Source organism: Oryzias latipes, chromosome 13 (genome assembly GCF_002234675.1).
Source record: "Oryzias latipes chromosome 13, ASM223467v1".
NCBI lineage: Eukaryota > Metazoa > Chordata > Actinopteri > Beloniformes > Adrianichthyidae > Oryzias > Oryzias latipes.
Genome location: NC_019871.2, coordinates 8,055,109 through 8,080,218, shown reverse-complemented (window position 1 = coordinate 8,080,218; position 25,110 = coordinate 8,055,109). Strand labels below are relative to the sequence as shown.

Sequence of the window (25,110 nt, the reverse complement as noted above, 5' to 3'; positions counted from 1 at the left end):
TTGGAATTTTTCCTCCTTCCACGTTTTATAAATGGAGCATTTCAACAAAAACACTAATTGGAAGAAATGCTCTGGTGCTCCAACTCTAAGCAGCAGGTAGACTGCTCTGCACAAGACAGGACACTCATCAGGAACCCGGCCAAGAAAAACACGGAAAGCCAAACATTTCATCAAACGCTGACTTTTTTTTTTTAAGATGGCATCAGCGCAACTGTGAAAAGTTGGAAATCATTCACAGAAGGTGATGAGTTTGGCTATGGCCATTCAGCCTCCATCCCCCTTCCTGTGCAGATGGCAGATGAGGGACACAGCAGAAAGCATGGCCCAGACTCTTGAACGTAACTCCTGCAGGAGGGCGAGTGGTTTGCTGGAGCGAGAGTTGTGAAGCTGGCAGAGACGCTAGCCAGAGAAAAGAATAATAAACCACATGAGGAAAGAGGAAACCAAGAGCATTTTATTCTAGTTGTGCTGCTTACTGTAATGTTTTATCATTTTGTGGAGCACCTTGGACTTTCTGTGTGTGTTGCTAATATCTACATTGTCGCCTAATTTTAAGCTGGGAATAAGCATTGACAACATATGACAACAAACAAGAAATGTAAATAAAGGAAACAAGAATTTTTCAAAACAAACTACCAAAAAGTCATCTTCATTTAAGATTTTTTTTTTGTTAAGATTTAAAGAAGGTGCTAAATGTTAGGCTACGTTCACACAGGGTATGCAACATGGGTTCAAGAACACACTAAACACGGGTTCTTGAATGCACTTTGCTTGGGAGTTCATTTACTACACACTACACAGCGTATTATATAGTGAGTTTGCCATTTTGTAGTGCTGTCCAAATCTACAATTCCAAAATAAATTGCCATAGAAATTTCCCAGAAGTCTCTGCAAAAAACCAGTGTGCATCAATGCCCAATCGATTGGAAAACATAGACCACAATTCAATGTGTTTGAACAATTTTTGTTAAAAGAAAGGTATTTAAATGTATTTTTTTTAATAAACCATCCAGGTTTTTGTCATCAGAATACACTGGTTCGTAAACTTATCGTATTTATTAGGTTTTAATTCTGTGAAATCGGTGATGTCCTATTTGCTTTTTTTTTTTTTAAAAAGCAGTGGTGTTGAACTGCTTTTAAAATCCAGGGTAATAAATAGTCCTGCACTATAGTTTTTTTGTAGTTAAAAGTTAGTTGAAGTGGATGCTATCCATGCATCACTTCTAAATTTGAGTCCCTGATTGGTCACAGTTCAACTTGGTTTAACTTTTAATGTATGTTCAAAGGCTGCTGGATTTAAAGTAGAGCTCAAAAATTATCTTAAAAATGTGTGTAGCTACACATAAACACATGTTTTGAACCCAGAAGCCCAATACATCTATTTAAGTGTGTTTACATAGGCTTTTCTTTAAAAGTGGTTGCTTGAACACACGTTGCTATTTGAGGAGGCTCATCCTGCTCTGTTTAGGCCTAAATATTGTTCACCTTTCGGCATTTCCCCTTTCCGCCACAGCGATCCAGCTTTCACTGATTTGCACAGGTGGTTTGGCAGAGATTTTTACCCTGAATGCCCTAAATCCTCTGTGAAAATGTACCCACATGGTACATTCCACTTACACATAAAATAAAATAAAAATAGAAACACAAAGATTAGAAAAAAAGGCAAAAAACTATTATACTTTTATAGAACTTTAAGCTCTCTATTACAATTTAGTTACAAGGAATGACTTTGATGCTTTCCATTGGAACAATTATGCTTCCTCACTGTGTTTCATTTGAAAATTCGCACAGAATATGTTCGATAAATCAAGATTGCATGACATTAAACCGCATAATCACATTTTCATAAACTACCAGTACAATGTTGAAGCTGTTCTTAAAAAATCAGCTCTGAATTCCACAGACACTGAAACTTTTGTTTTCATTTATTTGGGGGAAACGTAACATATTAGCTGGAACAAAGAAAAATCTGTCTGTCTGGGGGACTAATCTTGTCAGTTATACAAACAAAATGTTTTTATGACTAAACAGTGAAATGAGTAAAGCAATTAGAAAAACCACAAATCAAGTGAGATAAAGACAACCTAACATAGTCTAGATGTTCGTACCAAACACATAAAAAGAGAAAATAAGACAACTTCCACTTTTACTCAAACAGAAGTGCTTATTTATGTCTTTCTCAGAGTTTTTTTTTCTTGCATTTTCATTCCATTTGTAATCACTGCTTGTGCAACATGCAGAGAATATTTTAGTGGTTCATCATAGATGACACATGCACTCTGTAAACTTTAATATATCAGGAAATGGAAGGGTAATATTTGACACTCCTTACATAAAGAGGAATTTCCTGTACAGAAAGATATCACCCTTTTTCATATCAATCTTCATATTTAAATTCATAGTCTGTTTATCTAATATTTCCTTCTTAGTGTGTGCAGTTTAAGGAACTTTATGGTCAACTATAGATCAAACTTTCAGAAGTAAGAACAAACCTAACTCATCTGCTGCAAGAAGACGTATTCTCGCTGCAATTCCTTGGTAAAGAAATGCAGTCCAATTGCTGTTTGACACTTCATATCTGAGAGTGAGGTACGATTGGAGCCGTCTTATCAGCAGGAGAAACCCAATGTTTGGCAGAATGCTCAGTAAAACAAGCAAGAAAAAAATGCAAAGATAACTGGGGCACTTTGTGGTTCCTGCATCAGATTTCAGGAGCCTTTTGGAGAAAACGTTCTGACTGACTGACTGAAGATGATTCACAGTTGTGGAAACGCCTGTATATGTTTATGTAATGTGCCAAAAGTGAATGATGATCCGAAAACGTCTGGATGCTTTTAGTTCTGCTCAATTAAATATCGTTACTTTGTGGTCTGAGAAAAAGGCAGTTGTGATACAGAACAGGGCAACAATTGTGGTGATTTTTCCATATTAATTTTGGAGGACGAGACATTGAGACGCACTTCGTATGATAGACCCAGTGGCCTTTTCGTTAAAACATCAGATATGTTATTGTAACCGTATTTGCTCAAGCTACTGCTTCTTTCACAACTATCACTGTGCAGCCTCCCCAAAAAAGTCTTTGGAAACAGGCAGAATAAAAACACCATGATGCAAAACTAAAATCACTGCAGCCAACAAGGGGGTTAAATGAGGGCAACATAGTTTTTAATCATCTTCCCTGTATTTTGGAGTGCCCAGTTAAACAATTCTTTCTCATGCAGTTCTCACTGAAACTAGCCAATCAGGGCCATGCCAGGGCCAATCCAAACTGGCCACAAATGATGGAGTGTGCATGTAAATGTTTGCCAACTGGGAAATGATCACACACATCAATCAAATTTGGTTTGCACATGTTTTGGAATGCAACTTAGATGCATCAGCAAAGACACAAACAGTAAGGACAAAGCTTCGCATTTCAGTTTCCTTTTGCTTGAGTTAAAAAAAAGCACGAGAATGAATTTTTCCTGTGGTCTGATTGTATCAGACCCTAAATATTATTGTGTTCTTGTTGCAAATCGACCATTTTCAAGTAATTTTGTGTTTGTTGCTACTGTGACTCTTGCTCTGGTTAAACAAAATGCAACACTTGGGCATGGAAACATTTTTTTTTTTACTGGGAGGCATTTGAACTGAAATTTATGACTTCTTTGTTTAATTTCATCAGATATTTATATATGTACTGGAAAAAGAAGTGACGTCGATTTAATAAACTGCTCCCTAGAGGGGTATTGTGCGTGTCTTCTCAAAGGCTCGTTGATTTAGGAAACCTCAATGACATTAATAATAAAGAGGGCTAAATGCATCCAACGTGGTTGTTGTAGTAACTATATGATGAGTAACTTACACTTTCATGACGGGGTTTTATACAGCTGTCAGTGTTTTTTTTAATGGCAGTGATTTGATGCATCATGTTAAAGATTGATGAAATGACACGGATCATTAGAGCAGTTGCAGCAAGGAGGAAAGCGTAGGTTCAAAGAAAACACAGCAAGTGGGTGAGCTGCAGAAATCTGGACTGAAAGACGCTTTGAGCTTTCGCAGCTGCTGTGAAGCACACGGCCCTCTCCCTCTATTGTCCTGGCATCAGTTCAGAGGAAAGCAGGGATGAGGAAAACAAGGTGAAGACCCCCTCGAGGCCTCTTTCTGTACTTGCTAAGACGGCAGACATGCAGGTCAGCGACTCGGTGACATGTCCACCACCGCACGAAAGACAGAAAGAGACCACATCAGGCTGGTGGAAGGAAGGAGCCCACACACTGTTGATGAGCGCATCAAAATGACACACATTTGACACACAGATTGCAATGTGTGGATTTAGAGCAAACATATGGAAGAGACTAATTTTTTTAGTCAAGGAAATAACCTTAAAGCATATGAGACTATTTGATATTAGTTCCCTGTAAAAGCAGACGTCAAACGGTTTGTCCCACACGGACACATCTGATATTTAAAATCATGGCTATTTTGAAGTTTACAGCTATAGATATGCATTATGTATTCAGTAGACATTGATTCAAAGAACTCTATTGGACATTGATGCCATTCATTCATTCATTCATTCATTCATTCATTCATTCATTCATTCATTCATTCATTCATTCATTCATTCATTCATTCATTCAATAAACAGAAAAGAGTAAAAACAATCGGGCATGACTCAATTTAAAAACAGGTTTTCAGCAGGTTTCAGAATAATTAACTCAAGACATTTATAAGAAAAAACAGAACAATCATCCATTCAAGAACCATTCAAGTAGAAACAGCATGAAGGGAAGTTAGAAGCAACGTCAGTGGTTGCAGCAGTATCTGTCTTTCAAATAAAGTATAGAGGCTTTTTTAAAACTTCTTAGTGATGTTACAGTCCTAATGGCTTGTGGAAGTTCATTCTAGGTTTTAGTGAACAAAAAAGGAGGATTTCTGTTTGTAGGAGTTCCTAAAAGTACCCCAATAGACACCTAAATTACCTAACTATTAAATGGCTACAAGTAGATGTGTGGGAGACTTCTATATTTCAGAACACTATTGGTAGACCCATAATAGTGTAACAAAATTGAGTTTACTGATTCATCTACAAAAGATGTATAAGTCTTCTAATAGACATCTTGTGCCTGGTGGGGTGGTGCATGCTTCGTCAATGTGCAATAAAATGTAATTGCTTGTGCACAAAGTGTGCGCACACAACATACATTTGCTTTAAAAAATGCAAAGACATAACCCCAATGGTTTGGCAGTTAATGCAAGCAGTTAAAAAAAGTATTTTGTCTATTTTTTTTTTTTTTTGAGTTTGACAAATGTAAGATTGTGTTTTTAAATAAACGGTTTATATGGAGGCCAAGGGTAATCAAAAACACTAGCATGTACCCCAGAAGGCCATTAATATTCATGGAGCCAGAAGATAGCCAGAAGACACCTTCTCACATGTGTGTGCTGAGGAAGGCAAAAATGTTGACCTTTAACAAAGTGGAGATGGCCACACATCGGACAAACACACAGTGGTTTGTCTCTACTCTTGTAAAGAAACGGGTGTTTTTGGTTCAGAGTAAGGGTGCTTATATCATCTCATAGGGAAATGTTTTTGATAACTAGATATAGTTATCGCTTTCCTCGTTGAGCTACCAGCTGGACAGCTTCAATATTGCTCCCCATTTTTGTTGCACCACTGATGTTAGGTTGAGTGTGTGAGGGGCTATAAACTAGTTGGAGAGAATGGAAACGGAAAGCTCTCAGTTATGGGTGATGGGAAGTGGGGAGGGGGTTGATCTGCACCAATGTCCCGCCCACAACTCAGATGCGAATTTCCAAGGAACTACTGCCACTCTGCAGAAAGTATGTCCCAAAGTTTTAAACTTTGCAAACAGCACTACCATAATTCCACCGTGAACGCTTTTGAAACAGATCAAAAATGATCAGAGTGGAACTTTAAAGGAAAGTTCATTGTTTTGTCCTCAGGTTCTTGATGTAGATTTAGTCAGTTTGTCAAGAGCACGAACCAAATATTCTAAATAAACGAGACAAAGAAATGTTGATCCCTGAAAAAAATACTGCTTTTTCCTTTTTAGCCATGTAGTCACTGTCATTAACGTGAAGAGCGAGCTTCAACGGCAGAAGGTTAAATGTTTCAAAGTCTAAAAATCTGGCAGAAAACAGGAAGGAGGAACCATGGCAGACAGGGATTTAAATAAAGAGGCTTGATGGTTAATAGCAAGAAATAGACTTTTGATTGCTTTATTTTTTTTGTCAACTTCACTTATGGAATTAAGCTTATACTAATGTGTGCATATACAGTATCCAGATAGTCTTTCAACATGAAAGCTGGTAGGTGGCCTGTGTTTCTTAAAACTTTCATTAGAGTTTAAGACTTTCCTGTAGTTGAAGCATCTGGTTCTCATCTGAACCAGGCATCTGGAAACAATTAAGCAGCAAACCATTTAACCAGAGAAGGATTCTAAAAAAGCCTAATGAACGGAGAAGAGAGATATATGGCAGTGAAATAAAAAAAAGTTATTTCTAGACTGAATGAAATAGAAAAGGCACTTGTGTAAAATAATCCTGTTGCTTTCAAAACAGCTGGACTGGCCATTCTGTAAGGATCAGTTTGACACATGGCTGTAATCATCAACAAACATCAAGCTGACAATTTTATGGAAAGTTTGCCATCTTGTAAAACAAGATCAAATTACCATGAAGAAATTATAATTCCACATAAAATCTGGATAATTTCATACTGTCTAGTTGTAATCTATACTTCTTGTAACCTATTTTAGCTAAATCATTTCCAAATGCCGTATTTTTTTAGACTACAAGTTGCTCCAGAGTATAAAGCTACGTTAACACTGGCCTCGGCAATGCACATTCAAGTGGTCTGTTGTCAATGTGCCTATATGCGCAGTTTGGGCTTCTGCGTTCAAAAGTCTTGCGTTTACAACGTTTTTAAGTCAGTTCTTGTGCTCTATGTACAAAATTGAATCCACGTTGACGGTTAAACTTGTTGAACTTTTACTCGAATTTGGTAGTGTCATATGGATGGAGTCCCCTGTAAAATCCCCCTCCAATGGAAATCAAGTTTTTTGAGTTTTTAACTTTTTTTTTAAATGAAAGTGAACAAACGTAATAAAAAAGAATTTCATTTTTGCATTTCTGAGTATTTCTCCTTTTAAAAAGTTGTCAAACTGTCACAAAAACACATGGTTTGAATCAATGAGCTGTTGTGAGGTCACAACACCCAAGAGCGTCAGCGCAAGCTCCCTGATCTGCCCCGTCCGGCGCGCACAGGCTTAGGTGCGGGAGAAGAGAAGATCGCATGTTACTACATTGGCCGCACATATTATAAGCGCGTCCAAGGCTGGATTTTGTTGTTGGACGTACATCTTTAAAATTAAACAAAGTTAAAGTCCCAAATGTGTTCTCCGCATTTGTGTTCTCTCTCTGACCGAGTTTGAAGGCTTGCTGTCCCGCATTAACCAGAGAGGGTGAAAATCTCTTATTGCCTCGATGAAAATAAGAACAATATAAAGTTCAGCAGGCCCGAGCAGGCTGGCTGCCCATCCCGCTAAGCACGTTCTTGAATGTGCGTGCGCTCATTGAGCCTCAAGCTGCATTCATACCGAACGCGAGTCGTGTGTCCGGGCGTCGACTTTCACTGTTAGGTTGATGTACAGTTGCTATCAAAGCTGCTGCACTGTGATTTGAGTGTCGGCCGTGTTGAGAGTTCAAAAATCTGACCTTTGTGTGTAGTGACTCGATCAGTAAGTGGAGTACAAATCCAACATGAAGGATCGATCTGATCGTTCTCGTTCACAACTTCCATCCATCCATTTTTTAACCCACTATATTCCTTCAAGGGTAATAGGGTTACAGAAGCCTATTTGGTTATTGTTGGGCGAAGGGTTTCTATTTGGTGAAAAGCCATCAAATTAATACATTTTTTACTATAATCCAGTCTATACCAGTTAATTACATATCATCCAGTAGTGATCTGAGTTTTTATAGCCTATTTTAGCAATATAAATTCCAACAAACCAATTTAGTAAGACACAACAACAGAACCGGAACTACAACAAATGTAAAATGACCAACACTGATTGCACATTTTAAATCAAATTATGACTTGAAATAATAAAGAAGCAATGCAACTATAAGCTTTTTTCTAATAAGAGTCACTAGAAGATATCTGCATGAGTGTAAATGTTAGCAGTGAAAAGCCCACCTGCCAAACACACTGCTCAACATCTGAAACACTTCTGCCAAGCATTTTGCACACAGTCTCAGTTCTTTTACAGGTTTTATATCAGATAAAAAGATAAAAATGACACAAACTATAGCCGTCTGTGCTCTATCTTATGCTAGTCTAAAAGAGTCACGAAATAAAGCTTGATGGATGTTTCATCCTAAACTGCTGAGTATACGCTATTTTTAAAGGTAATACTTTTCCCCCGTCATGTTTTTGTTTTTTTAACAGAGCAAATTTTTTTAAGTCAGTGGTATTTAAAATGTTAAAAATGTTTAACTTCTGTAAGGCCTGAAGAATCTGACTTTCCCTGAGAACTACAGAATCACTCACTGAAGCATTGGTGCAGTGACCTCTCGTGAACCCAAAGTTTGGTCTGTGAGATGAGCCAATGTTCGACACCTGTGTGAGGATTCACTCACAACACTACAGGGAAGTGACCTTGCATCCGACATCCACAGCGGTAGCCAGGTCAGACTCTGTTTTGGCCCTGGTTCAGCCACTCATGCCTTCCGCAGCATCCAATAGCAGCTCTGATCGGCTGAGGCAGACCAGGCAGCAGATCTCTGGTTTGAGTAGGTGGGAGGGGGACGCTAATCTGAACCATGCAGGAGCACTGATGTGGGTTAGGCAAGTGCTACAGCGGCCAATGGTGGGTGGGAGAATGCCCACTGGGCCCACCATTCACACACAAAGTGCAGATGCAGAACCAGATAGGAGCTGGTTACCACATATCCACGAGCCAGATTAAAGAGATAGATAGCTCTTTATTACTTGGAGATTGACTGTTTTTTTTTGCACCACATCATGCAGTACAGTGATCAAAATGTCTTTTGATAAGATTTGTGATCACAAAGATGAGTTCAGAGTCCTATAAATTAGGTTATCAAGATAAAAAGAAACTGGGCTGCATGGTGGCATAGTGGTTAGCACTCTTATAGAGCGGGAAGTCGAGAGTGCTTTCCCGCTGTGGTTCTAATCCCAGTAGGAAGGTGCTAGTTCTAATCCCAGCTGGGACCTTTCTGTGTCAGAGTGTGCATGTTTTCCTCGTGCATGTTTGGGTTATCCCGGGGCACTCCGGCTTCCTCCCACAGTCCAAAAACCTGTTTCGTAGTAGGGTAATTGAAGATCTCTAGTGTGAATGTGTGAGTAGCTGCTTCTCCATTACACGTACTGTATGTGCAAAACTTTATAAAAATTCTAGAAATGTTTAAAAACACAATTTTGCAATTACATGGATTCCATTAAATCATAAAATGTGAAAAAAACACAAACCAACTCATGCAATAAGTCACTTTTAAAAACATGGTGACAGATCTGAACAATACTTTGATTTCCAGCAGATATATTTAAAATTAGCTCGTCATCATCTATTAAAGGAGACCTCTTGTGGCGCCTGCTGTGCATTGCCCAAGGCAGTCAGTTCCTACCAAGAAGCGCATTGCCATTCAGTTGTTGGTCACTTGACTTATTTGATTCGAAAAAAGTGTTTCCATTACAGTTCTGTAAAATATGTCAATTTCGATACGCCCTAAAAAAACACCTACTTCAAGCGCAATTTTATTTTCGATAATCCAAGTTTTTTCTAAATTCTCGTGTTTCCATTAGGCAAGATTATTATCGCAAATCCAATTGCGCAATTTTAGAGTCAATGGAAAGACTTCGGCAACCGCATGATCCCAAAAGGGATACACGCTCCTCCACTAGCTTATAGCCCAGGGGTCGGGAACCCATGGCCACATCTGGCTCGCAGACACATTTTTAATTATAAAAAAAAATAAAAGTTTCATTTGACCAGTCTTTCTAGGGCGCGATGCGATACCAGTTTGTAACGGCCTGAAACAAGCTATTGCCGTCCTGGCAGATGTGCGCTACCGTCTTTGAGAAGGAGCCGAAGGAAAAGGGGAGGGGTAGTGGGCGCAGGCAGCAAGGTGAAGCGGCGCACTGATTAGAACACGCTGCCCGTCACATACCACACACTGCAGCGTGTGAGTAGTGCTGTGCTGACAATGTTTGGCTCTACGTATGCATGTGCGCAGTCTTTCTCACATTTAAAGACCAACCTATGATCACGTTTCTAAACACCTGCATGAAGCTTAAACTCACCACGTATCAACCAGACTAGACCATCAGCAAAACCACCACGCAGCACCAGAAGTCGCATTAATGGTAAGAAATACTCATCATTTATTAGCAACAGCACAACGTGGTGTCCCTTTCCCACTCTGAGGTACGGAAACTTAATCTCTTTCAAGGTTCTTTATTTTGGTTACTGCAGGCTGTAACCAACGCCGTACAACTTATTTAGCAACTCTTGAATCTTGAATCGCAGAGAGCGCTCTCCTCAATTTTTTATTCCCCCGCTGACGCACCAGCCCTCCTATTTCCCTTATTCGGCCCATAGCTGAATCCTTTCGGTCTAAACTACCCAACGATAGGCTGAGCGACAGAACTGAGGGCAAACCAGCATCTCTGCTTGATGCGTTCAATGAACTCCGGAACTTAGAACGCGACCCAACAGTCACCCAGTCCAACTCAGTCCGCTACAATGACAATGTTATTAAAAAGAATTCACAGACTTATTGTACTTTAAAAGTGTTGAAATTACATAAAATGCACACGATCACTTGTATTTTTAGTTTTAAACATATTGTATGGCCTTCACGAAATGACATTTAAAAATATGTGGTGTTCATGACTCTCTCAGCCACAACGGTTCCTGACCGCTGTTATAGCCCTTCACAACCTCAACCAAATATTTGGGCAATATTGGAGCCATCCAGCCGTAAAGTTTCCAGCCAGATGCCAACTCAGACAAGGAAAACAGAGACGTACATGGATCTAGTCGTCTACAAGTAGATTCATCAGAATGGAGCAGAGCCGGGAGGTTGCAGCTTGGTGTTTTATGTTCTGCGCTACAGCTAAAAGCTTTTTACAACAGATTTTTTAAATCTGCTTCAGATTAACAATTTGATCAAATAAATACCCAGGAATGCAGTTTTAAGCTAAAATTGGCTTTATATACTGTATGTCCTCCATCATGAGAAAAATGCCACAAAACATGTTAAAATCATCAAAAACACAATTTTTATCAGAGTGGGTCTTTAAACCAAAATGTGTTTGCACAAAACAGTCAGTTTTGGGTCATATCTTAAGCATGGAAAATTGACTTTATAAACATGTACTAGAAAAAATCATTTGTATGTGTTGGATTTATTTCTTTTTTTTCAAGGAAAATGTTGCGCTGACAGTTAGAAAAACGTGTTTTTTTTTTTTTTTTTGTTGTTTTTTTTTTAACTTGTCCTGTCCAACAGCTGGGCAGACAGACGAGAGCTGAGGGCCTCTTGTGTTGGACATATTTTGCTTTAACAAGAGGGGTTATTAATCTTCTGACAAACCAAAGGTATGTCTGAATAAACCCCTTTTGTAATTGAGGCCAAACTTTATTAATTTCAATCATGTCTGAAAATCTTTGGTGTTGGACCGGACGGAAAAGGAAAGAGGGGAAGAAGAGAGAGGGACGTTAGAGAGAGGGGGGGGTAGGGGGTGATAATAGGAGGGGAAGGGGGATAAGACCATGAAGCAGCATACAGCAACAAGTTTACTGGTTGTTAATCATTATGGTAAGGTTCAAATGCAGTACAAAAAGGGCGGGGCCCGTCCACACACACACTCAAATGTTATAAACACACCTGCTAGCTGCAAAAATGTCCACCTGTCGACATGTACACAAAACAGATAGTGTTCACACACGCATACTTATGCCTTAAAACCAACTAGTGTGAAATATTTCAGTCATTCAGTCATGCAAGCTATTAGTGCAAAGGTGAGCTAACACCAGTGCTCAGGTGAGGTTTTATGTTCTTCTAAAATGGATGGTGGAACGTGAAAAGAAGGAGGGAGAGTGCCCAGCCATCCCCACCCCAAGACCCCCACCGCAGCAGCAGTGGCAGCCGGAATCCCCCCAACGCCACAGGGAACCGGCAGGGAACAACCGCCGCCCGGGCGACCAAGCCCGCCACCCAGGCCAGGGCCAGCAGGGCCGCCGCAAGGCCCCCAGAGCCAGAGGCCAGGGAAGCACGGAGGGAAAGAGAGCGCCGCCCCAGCCCAACCAGGAGAGCAGCCCCCCCGCCGCGCCGGGAGAACCCAACGCAGAGCCCCACCGGAGAAGGACGCCCACAGCCCCAAACGAGCACCCCACCACCACCCAGGAGTTCCGGGCATCCCCCCGCCCCAACCCCAGGTACGAGCCAGGACCCCCCAAGGGAGACCCGCTCCGCACTCCAGGCAGCCATCCGCCCGGCCCACGGTTGGTCCAGGGAGGAGCGAGGCAGGGGGCCCGCCGCCCCCGCCCAGGAGGGGGGAACCCCGGGGAAAAAAAGAGGGCCCACAAGGGGTGTTATAAATATGGCCCGACCAGGCTCGGCCTCAGTTGGAAATTTGGCGGGGCCCAGCACTCAGGAGCAAGGACCAGAACCCACCCCCCAGGGACCAGACACCCCCGGCTCAGATGTAATGTGAACTCCCCCACCGCGCGGAGAGAGCACCGCCGGGCCCAGGAAGCCGGCACCCCGGGGACACGGCCGCCGTTGCAAAGGGGCCCGCACCCCCCACCAGGGAAGAGGCAGGGGACAGATGGACCCAGGTCCCACCTTCCTTACAAAATGTGTGTGCGTGTATGTGTGTTTGAGATGGTGTGTGTGTGCATGTGTGTGTGTTTATGTTGGGATGTATATATTGAGGGGGGAGGGGTGTGTGTACTAAGGGGGGTGCAGTTAAAATTGGCGGGTAGGGCACTAAGGGGACATCTCCTGATTACTCACAGTGACGTCCCCTCACCCTCCCCACCAAGGGGCCCTAAATGTCTAAGGTGCGGTTAAAATTGGCGGGTAGGGTGCTAGGAGGACATCCGCTGCTTGCTGGCAGTGATGTCCAAGCACCCCCCCTACCAAGGGCCCTACATGTCTAAGGTGCAAATAAAACCGAAAGAGGGGGGGCCCACTCCATATGGCAACCATAGGAGGGGGGCCACTGCCTAGTAAACCCCCCCCCAAGGCTCATCGCAGGCTAAGCCCCCCACCCCCTCACCCTATTATGAGGTTATATGAGGAAGGGGGTAAGTTGGGGACAGCTGATAGACTGTCCCCCGGTGGTCAAACAGCTGTCCCCCGCCCCCCCCCAGCAAGGGGGCCAGGCCCACCCAGCCCAGGGGCCCCACCCCCGGAGGCGCCGACACCCCAGGCCCAGCACCACCCCCCCCACACAGAGAGAGAGGAGCCAGAAAGCGCCGCCCCCCCCCCCCCCCCGGAGCAAGCCCCGGTCCCCACCCCCAAACGCCGGCCCTAAAAGAGCTCTGGTCAGGCCTCGACGGGACCGAGGCAGCCAACCGGCCGGGGAAACCGCCGATGGCCTCAGCGGAGACCCCGACCCGTCAACCCCCCCTGCCCCGAAAAACGTGTTTTTTTTTGTTTTTTGTTTTTTTAGAAAAACGTGTTTACGGACAATCATGGGGCCATGGTCTTTTGTTGCTGGAAAATAGTAATTAAAACGGACAGTGACAGAGTACTGTGCATTTGCTTTTTGTTAAGTTTAGACTCACAGTCTCACAAATTTACACCGACCCAGAAAATTTGCATCAAGCAAAACACAAAGATTTCTAATGCTTTAACATTGCATTCAATTTTTTTTAGATTGGATTTTTGCGAAGTACCAAAAATAACTTAAAATATTCACTTTGATCAGTAGTAATTTAATAAACACAAATTACAGGAAATCTGTTTTCCCTTTTTTTTTTTCAAACACTGGCTCAACTTCATGGCATTTCCTCTATTTATAACTTTTTCTGGCAGCATCTACGATGACGTTACCCTGGGTTTATTACTCACTCTTCCATGTGGCACAGTTGCTTTATTCAATGTTTGCTTGGAAAAGAAATAAATTCATCCATCAGCCAAATATACCAGCAAACATACTAACCCAGTTTATCCATTACTTAAACTTGCCCTGTCACAAAGATTTAACTACTATATCATTTATTAACTACAACTATGTTTGTCTCCAGAAAACAGATCAATTCAGTTTTATGAAGCTGCCTGTCATGTAAATCAGCCATGAAATAGGCTGTTTTCTGGCACAGTGAGGAATTTCATCATCCATGTAAACATCCAAGCATTTTAGTGTAAGCATACTGATTAAAAAGAAATGACTACATCCCAGCTCTCACAGTCAGAACCTCTCAGACACTGCTGCACAGCACCACTTGCATGGTGACAAAATCGGTTCTGGGAGGAGACAATTTAATCGCTGTTCAGAGTTGCTGTCTGAGGAGTAAGAAAGTGGGCAAAAAAGGAGGGATTGAAGAACGGCCAAGGGCAAAAGGGTGATGAGGGACTACTGGAAGTAAACAGTCACTCTGTGACTAAATGAGAAACTCTGCAAACAAACCAAGAGTGATCAGGCTGAGTGTTGGACTAAACCGGCTTTCATAGTATTATAGAACTGAAAGTCCTAGAATCTTGCACTTTTCTCTTTCTTTTTATGTATTTTTAAGCACACCCATACGGCTTCACACCTTTACTTGAACTTTACTAAAAATCAAACAATTTTATTCGTTATAGGTTTCCAGCAAGTCTAGATAGCACTTTTCAGAGCATTCTGACCTTAAATTCTCTTCTAAAATTGTAACGGTTTCAGTTTCTTTTCTTTTGTGTTTGGTTCTTTGTTGATTCTGTAAAGGTTTGAGTTGACTTCCTGTTTTATTTTGTAGAGTTTCCTGTTTTGTTGTAGTAGTGAGATTTACCTTGGGTCCCCATCTGTCCTGATTGTGTTCACCTGTGTCTCGTCTGTCTGTGTGTTGTCTTTCCCTTCCTCCTGTGCTGGTCCATAGTTTGATGTTATGCTGTTCCCCTGTCTCTGTGTAGCTCTGATGTCTCCCCTTTTGAGTAATTTGAGTTTAGAGTATTATAGCCTGCTTAAGCAGTGGTTTTTGGTTTTGTAGTTTTGTTTATTAAAGCCCCCGTTCCCCTGCAACTTCCTGCCTCCTCTTCTCTGCGCCTGGGTGCTTTCCTCAATCTCTCGTCATAACAAAAATGGCATTTAAACCATTGACTGTATGTCAACTATGAAAAATTACTTTAAGTCAATGCAGTCGCCATTTTTTTCTCGATATGGATGTCGCCGTGTTGGAGCCAGATGATTCAAATCGGTCTGAGTCATATGGGAAACTATCCCACCAATCAGAAGGAGACTTAATTTAAGTTCACACCCCTATCACTGGATAGCGGGCTTTGGAGAATCTGTCAATCAAATATTTTGAATATTGAATGTGGGAGCCAGCAGGCACCTATTAAGGCATCTGACTGGCTAGTTTATAACTTAAATAACTTGTAATAAAGAAAAAAATATCATGAACAAAATTTAGGATTAACAAGAACATGTTAAAAAAAGGTACAAGAGCAATAATGGTTATTCTCACAAATATAATGACTGAGTAATAGCTGTTTATTTCTCAATAGAAGTCTATGGTTTTTAGGCTTCTTGGTACCAGCAGGTACCAGGGGCGACGAGTCACTCAGTCCAGTTTCTCATATACAGTCAATAATTAAAAAAATATGATCAGTCAAAAAAAACATTTCATAAAATAAAACAAAACCAAAAGTTCTTATAATAATTTTTGAATACATAATATTAATAAATGCAGTAAATAAATAAAGTATTATTTTAGTATCGGGGGTATATATGACTTGAACCTTTGGTCCCATTTTTTTCCTTAAATATTTGCCTCGATCAGAGTTGATAGGGTTGTGTAGAGCAGTGTTTTTCAACCTTTTTTGAGCCACGGCACACTTTAACCTTGACAAAAATCCCGCGGCACACCAGCATCCAAACATTTAAAAAAAGGAGAAACTCATAGTCTGTATTGATCTACAGCCTTTCCGCAATCTCAGATATATTTTTGTGATAATTGTGGCAGAAAAAGCTGGAAGTTGCAGCTGTTTTTTCTAAAAGATGTAATAAAAGTTAAGTTAAAAGATTTAAAAACTGTTTTATGTGTGTTCGTTGTCGTCTCAAGACGTTTAACAAGGACGACTCATTGTACGCTGAGACACTGTCACTTTAACCCAATGCATCATGGGAGATGTAGTGCAAACAGCCGCAGACAGACTCTCTTCTCTGAGCTACATTGTTTTGTTCACTTTTTCCATGGTCTGATACCGGATTGTGTGGAAAGCTACACCGCTAAAGACGAACTTTAGCTGGTATTTTTGTTGGAACTGAGCGACTTTATGAGCAGAATCAGAACAAAGAAGTGAAGACTTTAACCACTTCTGATTGGTCAGACTGACGTGTGATTAAGCCTCCAAGAATGATTGTTAGAGACAGTTAAAGGGGCGGGACCTTTCCGAAAACAGCTGTAGCTGCAGCTAAATCTCGGTACTGTTATTCTTATCAAAATGTCTTTAATAGAATTAAATAAACACAAAGAAAAAAGTATTTTGCGAACTTTCATATTCCTAACTACTCAGTATTTTATCAGGGCCTGTTTGGATGAATAAAGAGCTGATATCCTGGAGAGATGGTAAATGGTTTAAGATCATTTAATGAGGGCAATTTCCCACGGCACACCTGACCATCTCCCAGGGCACACTAGTGTGCCGCGGCACACAGGTCGAAAAACACTGGTGTAGAGAGTATGAACTATTGTACAGTGTTGCATGAGGAATGTGCAATAAATCAAAGTCTTCTGCAGAAAGTCTGGAGGTGCTACAGGAATTTCTGAGCATGCCGGCCCATTGGCTTCCTTGCCATCTGCTAAACAATATTTCACATAGCTATAACAGAATTTTGTAGCCCTGCATAAATAAATGGCATCAGCTGACTCAGAAGCGCCCAGAAAATATCCTGATAAACTGAGAAAGATAATCACAGAGAATAATTATCATCCAGATGAATGAATGATGTATGAAACCGGCCTCTTCTGGAAGAAATCAGGCTGCTGCCGGACTGACCCGTGCCAGACACTCAAATCGCGCTGCAGGACCTCTTGCATTTAACTGATAAAGGAGGCGCTCCTGGTTTTAAGGCACAGTGACACTCCTAATTTGCGTTAATAAGTACGTCTATTCCTCTGAATAAAAAAAAACAACTCTTTATGTTGAGCAATATTCCAATGTTCTTTATTAAATGTTTTACAAAGCATCCTGTTTCAGAAGGGTTTTTAATGAGTAAGAATCAGTAACGGGCATTCTTCGGTTGCAGGCGGTGGGGGGTGGTTCTCTGAATTCGTGGATTCTGCCTATTGGCGGGTGTCTCTGGTCCCTAAACTCTTTGAATAGAGGTGGAATACTGTACATAGTTTGTGCAAAAATGCAATAATTTGAGGTGTAAATTGGTAAAACTTGTGATAGCAGTAATACATTTTCTTAGAAATGTGTTTCTGTTCTCACTGTTTGAATCTGTTTCTTTGGTTTCACCAAGTCGCAAAACTTTCACGTCAACACTGATTCACACTGAGTGAACGGAGGATCGTCCACTGATTACCAGATGAGTGCAGACAGACACAAATGAAAAATATTCTGTAATTTTCCAGTTTCCTGCCAGGCTAGCTACAAACAACAGCTGTTGTACTGGTGGCATGCCATCATTACAAATGTTTCCTCAATTTAATTTTGCTGGAAAAGTAAAAACTATAATGGGATTTTCCATATTTACACTTGCAGATTTTCCAGTTGCGTAACACATGGATTCTTCTTAACTACTACAGATTATTTTCTGATTAATTACGGTATTATTTTTTATGTTGTTTCAGGTAAATTCTAAGTTTCTACTGCTATAAGCAAGCTTCATTTCCTGTCTCCGATATTTATTTGGCCCTCAGTAAAATATTTAGATGATGGAGTAATTATATTTTTTCTTGTATACATGTTCTATCCCCGTCTTCATGTGATTCATTTCAAACAATCTTCTCTGAGTATACATAAGGTAGTCCGTCAGTACTCGAGTTGTTTCTCGACGTGGACGAGACTTCTTCAGTAAACACGTCCTCCACAAGTTCGTGCAAGCTCTTGAGAGGAGGCACACACACAGATGTACACACATGCAAGTCCAAATCAAACATGTCCGTCTACTCAGAAGGTAAAAAATGGCTTTGGTTCACACAGCACAAAGGAGCAGAAAGACCTACACACCTCAGTTTCACCTCAAACACAACTCAAAGGGAACTGACAAGCCAAGATCTGCTCCGTGATTACATTTCCTACTTTATGTTAAGCAGTGGGACTTTCTCAAGACGATGTTGTTATCATCGTGTGTCTGGAGATACACTTCAGTTTTTAATTACTTTTCCAGCTGTGCAGGGGCATGTCTTATGTTCGCAGTCAGAGGGAGCTTTCCACTGCATCAGTAACATCAAATGACAGCTCTAACCTCCATATCTGAGTGTTTTCTTCATTTTCAGAGCTGTCAGAGCACAAAATTAAAGGCTCGCAACAACAAAATCCCACATTGAAATAGATCACCATTTACGACATTGACAATCTTTTAATTTAAGTTTTCATCAAAACGATGAACAAAAACAAGATGGAAAAAAGAGCAAAGACATGCAGCTGTTGGCTGGAAAACACTTTTCTGTTGCTGCAAGCTTCACAGATACTTTCCAGGAGACATCTGGAAAAATTTTGCTCAAAGCAGAGCAGCAGACAAAATAAATAAAAATAGTTTTTTTTATTGTTTTTTTGAGAACACTGGTCTCTATGTGAACATTGCTTTTATATTTATCGTTTAATAACAAGTACATTCAAACCTCTTTGTTAATCTTATGACAGAAATCTGGTAACACCCCAAATAACAGTGTGGTCTGATTTTAAGGATGCACTCCTTTCATAGCATTATAGTGGTTAATTTGGCTTGTTATGTGCCAGGAAAGTACACCCAGTCTACAATCAGCTGTCATTGTACCCCACTGGAGTTTATGCTTAATAAAACTCTTGAAAAACTCAACAGGTCGGTTTGACCCACTTCCTCATTGCCTGAAGAAGTGATGACTTGCTCCCTTCCTCCCAAAAATTCTTTGATTTACCTCACTCTGGATTGAATCCTTTCACGCAAAATTTGCACAAAGAAATGGGCAACAGAATTTCAATGCAGAAGAAGTATTCAACCACTGCCTTTCTCCGGTTGGGTTGGGTTGCCCCCATTGCCATGTAAAAAATCAAACGTGTCTTTGAAGTCGTAACTGATTTTATGCCATCACAGGATGTGGTTGAAAGGAAACTTTTCCTGCGCTTTATAGCCTAGAAAAATGAGGCAATATTTCGAAGGCTCCAATGGAGAGACCATCAGCAAAGCCAGGGCAACACGTTTTTTGCTATTATCTATTGAACAGGCAATTTATTGTTTTTGTGCTGACTTGTTTTCTCTCTTGATTTATATTACAGATGGAAAGCCAACCTATTACAGAAAAATCTGAACTTCCATGTGCAAACTATAGTAAAAAATAGATGTGCATCCACGGGGGGCAAAGTTGTTTGTGCATGTGGCGTTTTGAAATGTAAAACTCTCATCTGCCTACGCAGACACCCTAAATACTGAAATTCTGAGACTTAGATTTTTCTAAACTTTAACAACTTTTAAGACTTGACAACCTACAAAAGGGTGACTCAGAATGGATCTGTATTACAATGTCTGTCCATCATTGTCCAAAACAGATCCATATAGGTACTGGCTGGACAAAGATGTTGTTTGGTCTGGCCAGTTAAAACCCATCTTATGCCTTAGTCACAACTACCCTTAGAGGAGGCGGTCTGCCGCAGATCCTAGACGATTTGGTGATTCTTTAAGGTGAAAATCTTTATGCACAATTTTTTTCTATGGGTATGCTGCGAGCAACAGGTCATAATGAACAGTCAAACAATACCTAAGTAACAAAGAAGTAGGCGAGACGCATTATGTGTCACATAGAATTTTCCTTTTTTTCAAGCCCCCGAAATCTGTGCACTGCACAAGGGGGGCCGCTGTCCAAGTGATAAGTGTGATCTCCATGCTTGCAGCTTGACTGTTAGAAATTAGGAAAATAGACAATCAGAGCGTCCTACCAACATCCTACAGGCACTTGTACATTACATACACACGCAAGGGGCCAGTGTGCGCAACTAGTATTGTACAAGAAGTACTGTAAACAAATATGAATAAAGAATGTATGTTGATTTGAATAATCCCAGTGGATACGTGCTGTACCAAAAGACCATTTTTTCTTGACTTTTTCATTTGTTTAAAGCCATCTTACATTTGAAGCTAACAGAAATAGCATGATGTTCCCGTCTGCAGAAGGTCTTGTTGGTGTTAACGTTCGCCTAAGGCCGATTGATTACCAGGCCTGTAACACACCTGTGAATCCCATTAAAGTCTTATATCTGTGTGTCTTTGGTAAATTGTATTTAGCCAACACCAGACGCTCTGCGTAAAACCTTCTGCTTACTCATCAACTTGAGCTTAATTCGATGACGTTTTACTGAGGACAGTCCCAACTGCGCACAAACAGAATGCTGTCTTTCAGTTAGATTCCATGCAATTACTACAACAACAACAACAAGGGTCTGCAATGCCTGCGGTCGTACATGTGCGTCTCCATGACTGAGTGTAATCTGCTCCTTGCAGAGATATGGGTACAAAGCATACCTTATCTAATCCAATCAAACAGCATGCCCTGAGTCACATGTACACTCTTAGGTCACAGAGAAGCCAAAAGTCCATCTGCCCATTCTGACCTTCAGCCAAGCAACCATCTCCTCTGGCTTTCATGTGTGGAGCAGCCAGCAGCCACTCAAAAACAGATTCTTTAAAGCACATGAATTACGGTGCAGGACAGAAGACTAATGTAAATCACAGATTGCTTGGCACCTATACCTTTTTCTTGATCTTTTGTCCGTTTCCATATTCCAATGACTTTTCCTTTTTGCTTTGTAATTAAAGGATTTTGCTGAGGTTTGTTATTATCTGTCATCTCAGACCAACAAACGACCTTCAAATAAGCCACAGAAAGTAACCTTCTTATTTAAAATGAAAGTCAAGCAAAAGACAACACTCCATTTAATGCTTTAATTTCTTCTGCTACGGTCTTGTAGCATTCATACTCTGTCATTAAGATGTTGGATTCCGCGCTTCATTGGCCTTGGTGAAATCTCATTTCCAAGCATTATCTGTTTCCTTTTCAGCCCCAGTCTGTGGCAAGCTGTTCTGTTAGCGATGAAAATGATAAAATAAAGTAAACAAACTGCTGCGAGCTGAAGTCATCTTAGGATCACTGAAGAGAATCAAATTTTACAATTAAATAGATAAATGTAGCGTGGAGGAATGTCATACTTATCCACACACATTTAGAAAGTTTGGAGTGAACTTTTGCTGTAGGATTTTAAATTAGGGTATATTGCAAAGGTCTGAGAATAACCTCAAATTGTTTTTTTTTCTATTTTTCTTTAGCCCAATCACAGAGGCATTTATACTGGTTTATGTTATAGGAAACATTCATTTTAATTATTTTAGATGATTACAATTTTTTTAAGCAAAACTTTTTTTTCATTTAAAAAATGCTTTAATTTGCATAATAGTAGGATCACAAGACTTTTAGAACCTTACCCTATGGATACACAGAAAACTTTGAAGAATTGGTAAACATGTAGTAAAAATTCCATTAGAATATGAGCACAACAATGACTAGATGGCTCAGTTGACTCCATGTAGGACTGGGGCATTGGAAACCATGGGTCATTTTCCAGGGGGTTCGATGACCTTCTTCCAGTGTGGGTTTTTGGGAAAATACCCTTCATGCTACTGCTATGTAGCCACAAGGGGAACCAAAGTATGGGTCCCCTCTGTGCTGGTCCCCAGCCCGGATAAAAAAATACAGGATTTTGTGAGGAAGCACATCCAGCGAAAAAACCTCTTTAAAAATTCCTGTACAAACCAGTGAAGACTGCTTCGCTGTGACGACCCCTGAAGGTATGTGCTGAAAGGTGAACAACAACACGGATATAAAACCCACAGTACCTTAGACAAACTCTCCTTTCTGCTGCTGAAAGGTTGGTTTGTTTATTTATTTTGCTGCAGGTCTTGGAGGTTAGTGCAACAACTCAACTGTGAATCCTTGTAAATAACAATTTGTACATATTGAAGCTATTGCTGAAAGCCTAAAGCTTGGCTTTGAATCAGGTCATGTAATAACAGACTGATCAAAACTAAAAACCTAAAACAGAGTAGCTGAAGACAAAACCTTTTAAGTCTGCCAATATCGACTTCAAACTAAGAGAAATGCTTCAGCATGACTTAAAGACTTACTCTAATGAAACTTCTGTTTTTAACATTTTCTTGAGGCATTTTTTTGATGATGGAGGACACAGTCTATATAAAAAAATGTAAAATTGCATTTCTGAGTGTTTCTTTATTTGAATCGTTGATTAGGAGCAGATTGAAAAGTGTTGTTGGAAAAAGGTTGTAAATGTTACGAATAGTTTACTAAAGTAAGCCACAAACTCATTGGTCCACTCCATTTTGATGCATCCACTTGTAGTCAACAAGATCCATGTCAGTCTTCATTGTCCATTTGAACTGGGATCTGGCTCAAAACTGGATAGCTCAGATGTTGCTTACTATTTATATTGCACCGGTAATGTTAGGTTGGGGATGTAAGGGGCAGTAGCTAGCGGGGGAGTACGTAAACAGATGGATGATGGGAAGGGGGAGGGCTTTACTCTGCTCTTACAGTCCCACCCAATACTCAAAGGTGAATTTCTAAGGAATTACTGTGACTCTGGAGACACTGTGACTTGGAAAACAATACAGGTTTTGGCTAAAAACTGCATAATTATTATTTTAAGACCACTGAGAACGCATTTACAATAGATCAAAAGATGATTGGAGCGGGATTTTTAGGAGCCTCTCCGTTATCCAATGCTTCTTTACTTGACAAAATACTAAAATTAAGAGAACATTTCTTTAGCTGCAACTAAAAAGGGCTGCTATGATATTGCTTAAACAAACAAACTGATACACATGCACTCTTGTTTTAGAAAACCTCTGTTTCACATGGCCAAAACAGAGTCAGCTGTTGCAGATGCAAAACTAATTATTCCCCATTACTTTAGGTGTCCTGCACACACTATTGTTCAGATGCCAATATAATCCAGAGTTATGCCCACAAGTCTTTCAGACTAGCCCATGAAAGTTAAACGGATGAGCCCATTAAAGTTGTACTACACAGGATCTGAATGGGGCAAATGTGTTGCGACCTGCTGGGAGACCTCGAGCTGTGACCCCTGTCACTCCGTGGTGCTCCATTGTTTAACTCAACACCCTCGTGACAATGGCAAAAAATAAATCAGAGCCTGAATCCAGAACAGAGATTTATCAAGGGGATGGAAATGTACCGTGTGATTAGAGAACAGCCCATCCAAACAGACACAACAACAGCCAAGGGTCGCCGTGCCTTTGGATTGTCTATGCAGCACAAAAATGAGAATTCTAAACCAGCTTTTTTATGGAATTATAAGTAGTTACATTGAGCACCAGTCTGCAAACTGTCCAGTTTGTTGGTATTCTGATTTGCATCCTCTTTGTCCAGTTGGGGTCACAAGGGTCAATGAAACCCATCCTATCAGGCAGAGGCAGGTTGGACCCTGGAGAGAGTGGTAGTCCATCACAGCACCAAATTTCAACAAGCTTTCAGCATAAACTATTTTTTACAAAATAATCTGGAGCACATTATATATGACATAAGTTCGAAAATAGACCATTCATTGACAGTGTGCATTATAACTCAGTGCACCCTATAGTTCGGTGAATATGATACTCAAAACTAACCCAAAAAAAAAAGGAAATTGATGACAATTCTATCCAAAAAGGTAAGAAATTGCTTTTGAATCACTTTAACTGAATTATTTGGGAAGGATGGGACAAATTAAACTGTTCTAATAGAATGATGGCAACCTAGTGTTGCACAACCTGTTCAGATATTGTCCACGAATATCTGTGTATTGCTTCTTTTTATTGTCAACTTCATAGCAGAACGTCTTGGGTTCTCAATTCTAAGGCAGTGTTTTTCAACCTTTTTTGAGCAAAGGCACACTTTATCCTTGACAAAAATCCCGTGGCACACCAGCATCCCAAAATATAAAAAGGAGAAACTCTGAAGTCTGTATTGATCTATAGCCCCCCTGAAATCTCACGTACATTTTTGTGATAACTGTGGCAGAAAAAGCTGGAAGTTGCAGCTCTTTTTTTTTTTTTTTAAGTTGTAATAAAAGTTAAGTTAGTTTTCAGTAAAAATTTCAACTAAATTATTTGACATTTTAACCTGGTATTTTTTTCCCTTCAGTTTATTATCATTTTTTATGTAACCTCACAAATAACCAAATATATTTTTTCTAAAAAGTGATTTATCAAACATCATATTGTTCAAAAACTACAGTTTTTGAACATTATGATGTTTGATAAATTTTACACAAGATAAACTAATATTATCTTTATGTTTTCTGTAGCTACACAAAAAATGAAGATGTTGAAGTTTTATTCGTTTTACTTTTGTCTTAATCAAAGATGAAGTCTTTGAAAACTTAAACTAAAATATTTTTTTCTTTTTATATTATTATATTGTTTCAATTTAGTTTAGTTGTGTCTGATGGCCACTTCATCTTAATACTGTTTTTTAAATGTTGTTATTACTTCTACTTACTTCTACTTAAGCTTAACTGTTCATTTTTCAAAAGTGACTGAAGTCTGAAAGCGAATTTGTCCTTCAATCGAGACATCATTAGAAAAGTGTTTCAGTTAGAAAGATTATTGGACCAAACTCTGGGATGATTGGTTGTTAATAAAAATTACAAACCTTGAAG

The 25,110-nt window shown here is 40.2% G+C and overlaps 1 protein-coding gene across 1 annotated transcript in view; it reads right to left on the bottom strand.

Moving 5' to 3' along the window:
• LOC101175097 (protocadherin-16) overlaps positions 1–25,110 on the bottom strand; it is a 96,848-nt gene that overhangs the window by 21,820 nt on the left and 49,918 nt on the right. The window lies entirely within an intron of this gene.